This window comes from Rattus norvegicus, chromosome 2, assembly GCF_036323735.1.
Source record: "Rattus norvegicus strain BN/NHsdMcwi chromosome 2, GRCr8, whole genome shotgun sequence".
NCBI classification, from domain to species: domain Eukaryota; kingdom Metazoa; phylum Chordata; class Mammalia; order Rodentia; family Muridae; genus Rattus; species Rattus norvegicus.
In genome coordinates, this window is record NC_086020.1 from 35,250,489 (window position 1) to 35,258,765 (window position 8,277).

At 38.4% G+C, this 8,277-nt stretch overlaps 1 pseudogene; it reads right to left on the reverse strand.

The window, feature by feature from the left end:
- Positions 1-1,002: 1,002 nt before the first annotated feature.
- Casp6-ps3 (caspase 6, pseudogene 3) lies at positions 1,003-7,769 on the reverse strand (annotated as a pseudogene).
- Between the last annotated feature and the right edge of the window lie 508 nt (positions 7,770-8,277).

An 8,277-nucleotide genomic window follows, 5' to 3' on the forward strand; every position in this document is an offset into this window, starting at 1 on the left:
TTCATTGTTTCTAGATTTCCCATATTTTTTCATCTAAATTTACAGTATATTTTCTAGTCAGTCTCTGAAACTTTTCTGTAAAATCTTCCTTTACACACACACACACACACACACACACACACACACACACACACGCATAGGCATGCAAGAAATTCTGCTATTTGAGCTGACAACACTCCCCACAAGAACCATAGACAATTAAACCCCCCAGTACCAGGCATGAGAAGGTTCCTTTGCAAAGGTTGGTCACTGTAGTGTTTATTTTTGTTTGTCAACTTGACAACAGCAGAAATTAACCAAAACCCAAGATCTGGGGATACCTGTGAGAGACTTTTTCCCCCGTAATTAAATATTTTGAAATGGGAAGACCCACTCTTAATCCAGATCTTTTGGGGTGGGAAGATCAACCTTTAATATAGCCTTAACCTTCTACTGGCAGCCTATATAGAAGATGTTAAGAAGGAAGCCCCTTCTCTTTGTGTGTCCACTTGTGCTTTTGTTGGTGAGTCCATTCCTTCAGTGGCATTAGGACATACGTGTTGGAACACATGCATACATTGAAGACCAGCTAAAACATGCAGCATCATGGAATGTACAACTATTAGATTCTCAGACTTTCAGTGTGTGGATTGCTAGATTAGCTAGATCACAGCTTGTAGACCATTCTAATAAATGCCCCCTCCCTCTCATTCTATAGAATCTGTTGTTCTAGAAAACACTAATACAGTCATTTTGGTCCAGGTGACTCCCAAAACAATATAGACTATGAATGCAGCCCTTGTTCGCCTCTCAGGACATGAGGCTATGCCCATATTGCTTAAGAGACCATATAATTGGGACACAGAACCTGAATGAGTACAGCTGGATCTAGCTTGAAATTTTTCTTTTTCTTTTTTCTTTTTTTTAAAAAACATTTTATTAACAATCTCATTCTTGATTTCAAAAATCTTTAAAAACATTATACAATAAACTTGAATAAATAGTGTGACAAAAGGTAAGGCAAAGTAGTTAGCATTTTGAGTAATCTTGCAGTTTACTAAAAATGCAATAAATGTAGCAGACATTTATGCATAGTAATTTCCTGAGAATTCTTTTTAGCCCTTTCACCATGGCCAACATGATTAAAAAATAACGAATGCAAAACATTACTTTTCTATGGCATCTTAAAAATTAAAACAGTTTACATTGATGGACAAAATTCTTTGACCAGCTGGCCTCTGTAGAAAAGGGAAATGTGTGTAAAATATATGCAAGTCAGATGGCCCTACTTACTAGGTTTGGGACAGAAATGCAGATTTTTGGTGAGCATTGATGTTTCTTGCCGATTGCGGTTCACAGTTTCTTGGTGACAGTAATACCTTCTGTAACACAGTAACAACATGAGAATGTCTGCGCAGGCACGCAGAGTGTACACGGAGGCAGCATCCGCCTGGGTCGTGTTGTTGTGCTTGTCTGTCTGATAATCCACCATGTCCAGAGGAACCACAGGCACATCATGTTGGTTGCCCTGACAGGCCTGAATGATAAATATCTTGGGTTTTCCAACCAGGCTCTGGCACTTGTCTCCTTTGAACAAACCAGTTTCAATTTTGGTGTCATCTGCATAAATGTGGTTGCCTTCCCCGTGGTGGCTCAGGAAGACACACAGGAAGCAATTGGCATCTACATGGCTTGAAGTCAACCTCGTGAATCTTGAGTGCTGAGCTCCTTAATGCATTTCCCTTCAAATCCTAGGTCTGAAAATCTTCCAGTCAGGTTGTCCCTTTCTGCACTGGTGCCCTGCCTCTCTGGGAGTGTCCAGGGCAAAAAGAACCTCTCATGACTGAAGTTTAAGGCAAGTCATCTCCTCCTGTGGTACTGTTCAGCTGCATCAAACACTTCCCTACTTTTGTAGAAGCCATCTGTTTCCATCATGCTTTACTTGTACCTGCCTGTGAGCTCCAGGTGGAAATTTTTCTTCCTGCAGTCTAGCTTCCATGGTACCTGAAAATATGATGGATGCTTCCAAGGGAGGGAAACAATTAATAATCATACCCAGCCTCAACATCTTTAAGTCACAATGAACAACAGGACAAGCAAGATATCTGTAGGAGTTCAGTAAGTGGCACTCACGTGCTGGTAGTAACCAACAACTCTCTAATTGGATTTAAGGCCCTCTGAATAAGAGGGAAAGAGCAATATCATGCCTCACACTAGAAACCTAGCCAACTTCACAATGAAGAGATCAACAGATCGTGGAAAGCCAGGATCCAATGGGTACAGACATCCACATTACAGACCCTGCATCAGTGGTTCAGAGAACATCATAGAAGAGAGTACAAAAGACTGTAAGAATCTGGATACCAGAGAGCTTGCTGTGAAAACATCTTTCCTATAAATGACTGCACAAACAAGATGGGAATGATGGTAATATCAATAGACATGCCAAGGTGGAAGGGGGGAATTTCATTGGGTTCCAGCCCTAGACAAAGAATGGCAGGCAACTAATGACTGCTAAGGAGAGAGAGAAATTAGTTAAACATTTTATGTGTGTTTAAAAAAAAATTAAAGATAGTGTGGTATGTATGTACAATGGAATTTTATTCTGCTATAAAAAATAAAATTATAATATTTTAGAAAACTACATGGAACTGGAAATCATTATGTTAAGAGAAATAAGCCAGATTCTGGAAACAAAAAATTAAGCAAACATGTCTTCTCATATGCAAACCTTAGCTTTCAATTTGCATGCCTACAAAGGTAGGAGAGCAAGAAGGGATAGGGGGACCAAGGAAGAGGTGTCAGGAAGTGGGACAAAAAAGGACAAAGGCAAGGCGTGAAAGCCTAATGAATAAACCCATTCCTTTGTGTGCTAACTTTGAAATCTCACTTACAAAGATGTGTTTTGCTGCTGTACATCAATAGCATGTCCTTGAAACCTCGGCACTCATGAATATGTGTATATGTATTCACTTTATAAGATAAAGCTCAGAAATGGCAAATTGCTGAATGCATTAATTGATTGCATTGCAGTTTAAGAGGGTTGAGATATGGAAGAATTTCTGATCACAGCCCTAGTGTAATGAATAGACTTAAATAACTAGGAAACCGGACTAGTTTCAAACACTGGACAATAGGCAAAATAATGCAATGATACTTAGGAGTGAGAAAAGAATTCAAGTCCTATGAATGCCCCATTTTGCAGCCTGGACATTTTCCAGCCTGCAAAATAGGAAGGAGGTATGTAACCAGAATCAGACACTGTCCCAAAACTGGGGAGACAGAATTCAGGTAGGTGGCTAGACTTTTCAGGGCAAACTACTAACACAGAGAGAGACATGTGTGTTAGAGAAATGTCAAAGTTCACAGAGAGTAAATGTAAGTCTTTGATTAAGAGTTGACTTGTGCAGTCATGTGGAGAAGATGCTTAAATATTGACTTGCGTGTGCATAGGAAAATGTTTGGGTGTTCACTTGTCCCTGCAAGTCGTTGAGCGCTGATTTGTGCAGTGCATGTAGGCAAAACAAAGACTGAGTGGCCCTGACCCATAGGACATCGTGAGTATCCTCAGAAAGGCATTGTTAGTATCGAGGAACAGCTAGGATATAGGCTGTCCTATACTCACCTGATAAATATAAAACCCAAAACCAAACTGATTCCAAGTAATTTTATTTCTACAAATCCAAACAACCCCTCAGATACTGAATTTGGGAAACTAGGCTTTTAAAATGATGTACATGAGAAGTTTCCTGTAGAAAACTAAGCCTACCCTAACACTAAAGAGAGTTCTTTCATAAAAATGAGAAGTCATTAAGCACCATCATGAGGTATTAAAATGTACCCTGGATAAACAAACACAAAGTAATGTACTTCTTTTGTGTTATGTATAAGTCATTTTCGCTCCACTATGACAAGGCAAAGCATTAAGGGTAACTGTGATCACAAAAATTGTTAATGTCCACACAGTGTTAAAAGCCAGTTTTTACATCAATAACACAAAGCATGAAGGGGGAGAAAGACAGTGAAGTTTTTGAACATATTGAATTTTGAACAAAATTTTTATGTAACTGTTGTACCAATTGCAAATAAAAGCTGCAGTAGATTCAACATAGAAAAATGGAAATATATGAGCTTACCACAATGAAACCAGCAAATTACAAAGAAAGATTTAAATAAAAATAGTAGCATAGAAGAACTACAAAACAGACAATGAAACAGTTATTTAAAAATCCCACCTAGCCAGAGCTCACTCCTCAGTGGTTACTTTCTTCGAATATGAATATAGCACTCTTACCTAAGATTAGTTTAGTGAATTTTAAAAAGATAAAATTATAAAAGACTCACTTGAATTCCAGGGCACTAAGAAGCTGGAAGGGAAAAGATTCAAACGCTTTCCAAAGAACAAGAGTGGGTACACGAATTTAAAAGAAAAAAAAATAACCTCGACTAAGTCAAGTCTCAAGATAGCAAATAGTGATGACGGGTGAAAGTACTGATTACAAAGGACCCAAGAGGAGGCTGGTGGTGTCTGCTTCTGCCATCCACTAGAAAGTTGTCCAACTCTAGGCTCCAGGACAGAAGCACTCAGCTTTACCTGGACACAGAGTGGAAGCCCTTGATCTCCCAGACATGGTTCCTTGTAATCCCACGGATAAGGACTCTCTGCATCTCTGGACTATTGGGATTATTTCTCTCTGGGCCAGATATTTATTAGTTAGTGTTCTTGCATTTAAGGTGTGCTCTATGGGAAATCTTAGGAAAATTGAAGGAAAATTGTCTAAACTGTAGAGCGCCACACTGCCAAAGGCTTTCTTAGAGAGTAAAAATTTCCTACAGAGTAAAAACCCTTCGCTCTGAAACTTGATTCCAAGGCAACATGAAAATGAAATATCAGCTGTAAAACCTGCTAAGCCAGGACCAGGAAACATTGACGTGGGAACAAAAGGGCGGTGTATTAGAAATGAAAATGAGGGTAGATATGATCATATTTCATTGCATGCATTATGAAATTCTCAAAAACAAAGGGGGCAGGTAAAGAATGGCAGAGGAGAAATACAGAGCCTAGTGTTTTTGTTTGTTTGCTTGTTTGTTTTTTGGTTCATTTACTTAATACATTTTTGAGCCACCAAATGAGTCATGAATTCCCCCCAAGCTCCAGATAATGTAATAGGTAAATAGGAAACATATTTGGGTTTTAAAGCCACCAGTTATCAAGTTCCTGCTTCTAGGGTCCAAATGTAAACTATGGCCTTAGAGGTATCTTCTTTACGAGGATAAGTCCTTCAACTTATCCTGAGTTGAAGAGGAGAGAGAGAGGAGGAGTGTCACTCTGCCTCCTCTCTCTGACTCTGTGCTCTAGTATTGGACGCATCTCTCTCCCTGCTGTGCCGACGTGCAGACCTCCTTCAGGACTCTATGTTCCTGTTTCCCTTGGCATCTGTTTTTAAACAGAATATTTTAAACTACCTTCTTTCCTTTGCTTCCAGGACTCACCTTTTTACTCAACTGACTTCTACTACATACAATTATCGCTTTCCTTTTATGCTACTTCAAATTAGGGATCTAGCCAAGCAATTGCCTATGCCCACCCATCATCAACTTGTTCCTTGACCTCTGAGACGCTCAGTTTATTCTATTTATTCTGATTCTTCTTATAGACCTCTAACCATTAACTTTTCTCACTTGACTTTTCCTGTGTATGTATACTCCTCTAATTTCCCTAATATAGAATTAAATCTAAAACTCCAACACTAACTTTCATGATCTTGCATTCTGAATCTTTCATCCCTTTCCACTGGTGCCAGGAATATTGCCTTCAATTGTATGCCTCTCACTGCGTTTCTTTAAAAAATTGGTTTTAATCATCCTGCTACTCTCCTCCTTCTATTTAATCTTTTATTTTAATTTATTATGCAAAGACAATTAATTTCCAATCTATGACTCTAGCTTGACCATCTCTTAAAAATCTGGCATAGTTCAGTTGCTTTTAGAAAATCACTGGTCAACCTACTCGAAAGTCAACTGAAGCTTGTACCCAAGCCTGTTCCCACGCAGTGTTTCTTACACATCTCAGTGGCCTTTATGTCTATCATTGTCCCTGATGATTTAAACTCACCTTACTTTTCTTCTCATTGATATAAAATCACTCATAATTTTTACATTTGATGTCTCTTCACATAATTAACACTCCTTATTTCTAGGTAGAAATCCTCAGCGTGATAGTGCCTACATGATGGCTTCTCTCCTTTTTCCTTAGTCTTTATCCTGAAGGAGTATTTCTAGTTTTACATTTACAGTTATCTTTTCTGCATCCATGTTAGCATACCAGTCATTTTCACAAGGACCTTGGGTAGTTGCCAATCCAAGAACTTGAAATCAGGAAGGGATAACAGAATCAGTGCAGAAAGGTTATCAGTTCCTAATATTATCCCAAATCCATAATCATCTAAAATGATTTCAAAAGAGAGAAATCAAAACTTTGAACCTGTTCTAAGTTTAAGGCTTTCTAATTAGATGTACCCTTGTGTCCTTTTGCAGCCTACAAATCTATATAGAGCAAGAATAAATCCCCTTGCATATGTCAACCTTCTAAATAGAGTCATTGTCTTGCACTCAGGTGCAGCTCTTCTTGTAGTATATTATACACTGCTTATGTGTTATTATCACATTCACTTTTGTGGCCACAAACTCTTCTACCTGGCCTCTTCATTCTCAGAATAACAAATCTGGAACTTAATTATTTAAGAATAAATGCCTAGGCCATAAGGTTTTGCTCATTCCCCGACTAGCTCATAACCTTTGTAAACTACTTATTCTATTCTATATGCCACATGGCTGGTTACCTCACCTCAGTTTCATAAGGCCAACTCCTCTGAGTCGGGTGGTAAATCTGCCTGACTCCTAGCCAAAAGTCCCAGCCAATAGTCCCGCCTTCTAATCTTGCTTCAGCTTATTGGCCATTAGTTTTTTTATTGACAGGTGATTCTTCCACACAGTCCACAGGAGATTATCCTCAAAGTTCTTTCCTAAAATGCAGACTCCATGGTGGTCAGGACAGTGCCATTCTTCCTAGGGCTATGTGAAATCAAGTAACAAGCAGGGTCTCCATTTTACAGAAAATGGAGAAATATTCCACTATGTTGTTCCTGGTTAGGGTTATGTGCTTCTCTCTTGTACTTGCCTGCTTTCCTTTCTGTAACAGGGTTTATACAGGTTTGTTACTCCTAAGATTGTCACAGCTTTTATCCCCTCTGCAGACCTATAGCCTTGATGCAGCAGCTAATCCAGGTTTCTCTGCTATATCCAATTAATCTCTGCTTTCCCCCACAAGCCATCTCCTTCTCAGGAACCTCCATATTGGATTCCTGAACATAAACTATCTTCACGGACTCTTAAGAATTATAGATGACACTTTAGCGTAAACAGTGGGAAATATAAAGGAATAGAATGGTAGTTTTGACATGGATAAATAGGCAAAAGCTTTGTCATACTTGATTGACAGCAAAAATACCTTTCAGCAAGTGTTTTCTGCTTGTCTCTTTGCTGAATTTTGATGAGAAACCTAGAAATCTACATGCTGTAGAAGCATGAAAACAGTCTTTCCTCACACTGAAGAAATTGACTCATTTAATGATTTAAAAATTAAAATATAAGACAAGAGCCTGCACACGCCTGGAAGAAAACACAGCAGACAACTGTGCATTCCTGGTCTGGGGTATCAATTTTCAGATATGACATTAAAAGCATAAACAACAAAAACAAAACCAGACCAATGGCCTTTTACCAAATTGATCAGCTTCTATACAAAAACGGTACAGAGAATAAAGTGAAGAGACACCCAGAAAATATATTACTTGCAAACCTCAATGGCAACAAAGTATTAAGGATTAATATCGAAAAATATATAAGGAACTCAAAACAAGCCAATAGTAGAAAAATAATAGCTAAACTTAAAAATATAAAGAAATTGAATAAAATATAAAGACATTGGTTATAGAACTGGGCTCTGGAACTAATTTATAGGTTAAAAGCTTTTCAGTGACTTTTCATTCACTTATTTATTGAGCACCTTGCTGGGCTAGGCCCATTGCTGTGTGTGTAGATATAAGGATGAACAGAAAGAAACACCATCTACATGTAAGTACTTTATATTTCAACTGATGAGGTCAATCTTGCTCCATTCCCTGTAAAAATTCCTTATAAAGTCGAAATCAAGGAATTTCTGTGGTGAGTGAAACCAAGCTGCCATTGTTAATAAATGCTCGTTTTCCTTAGCAAACAGAGAGCAACAAAAACAAA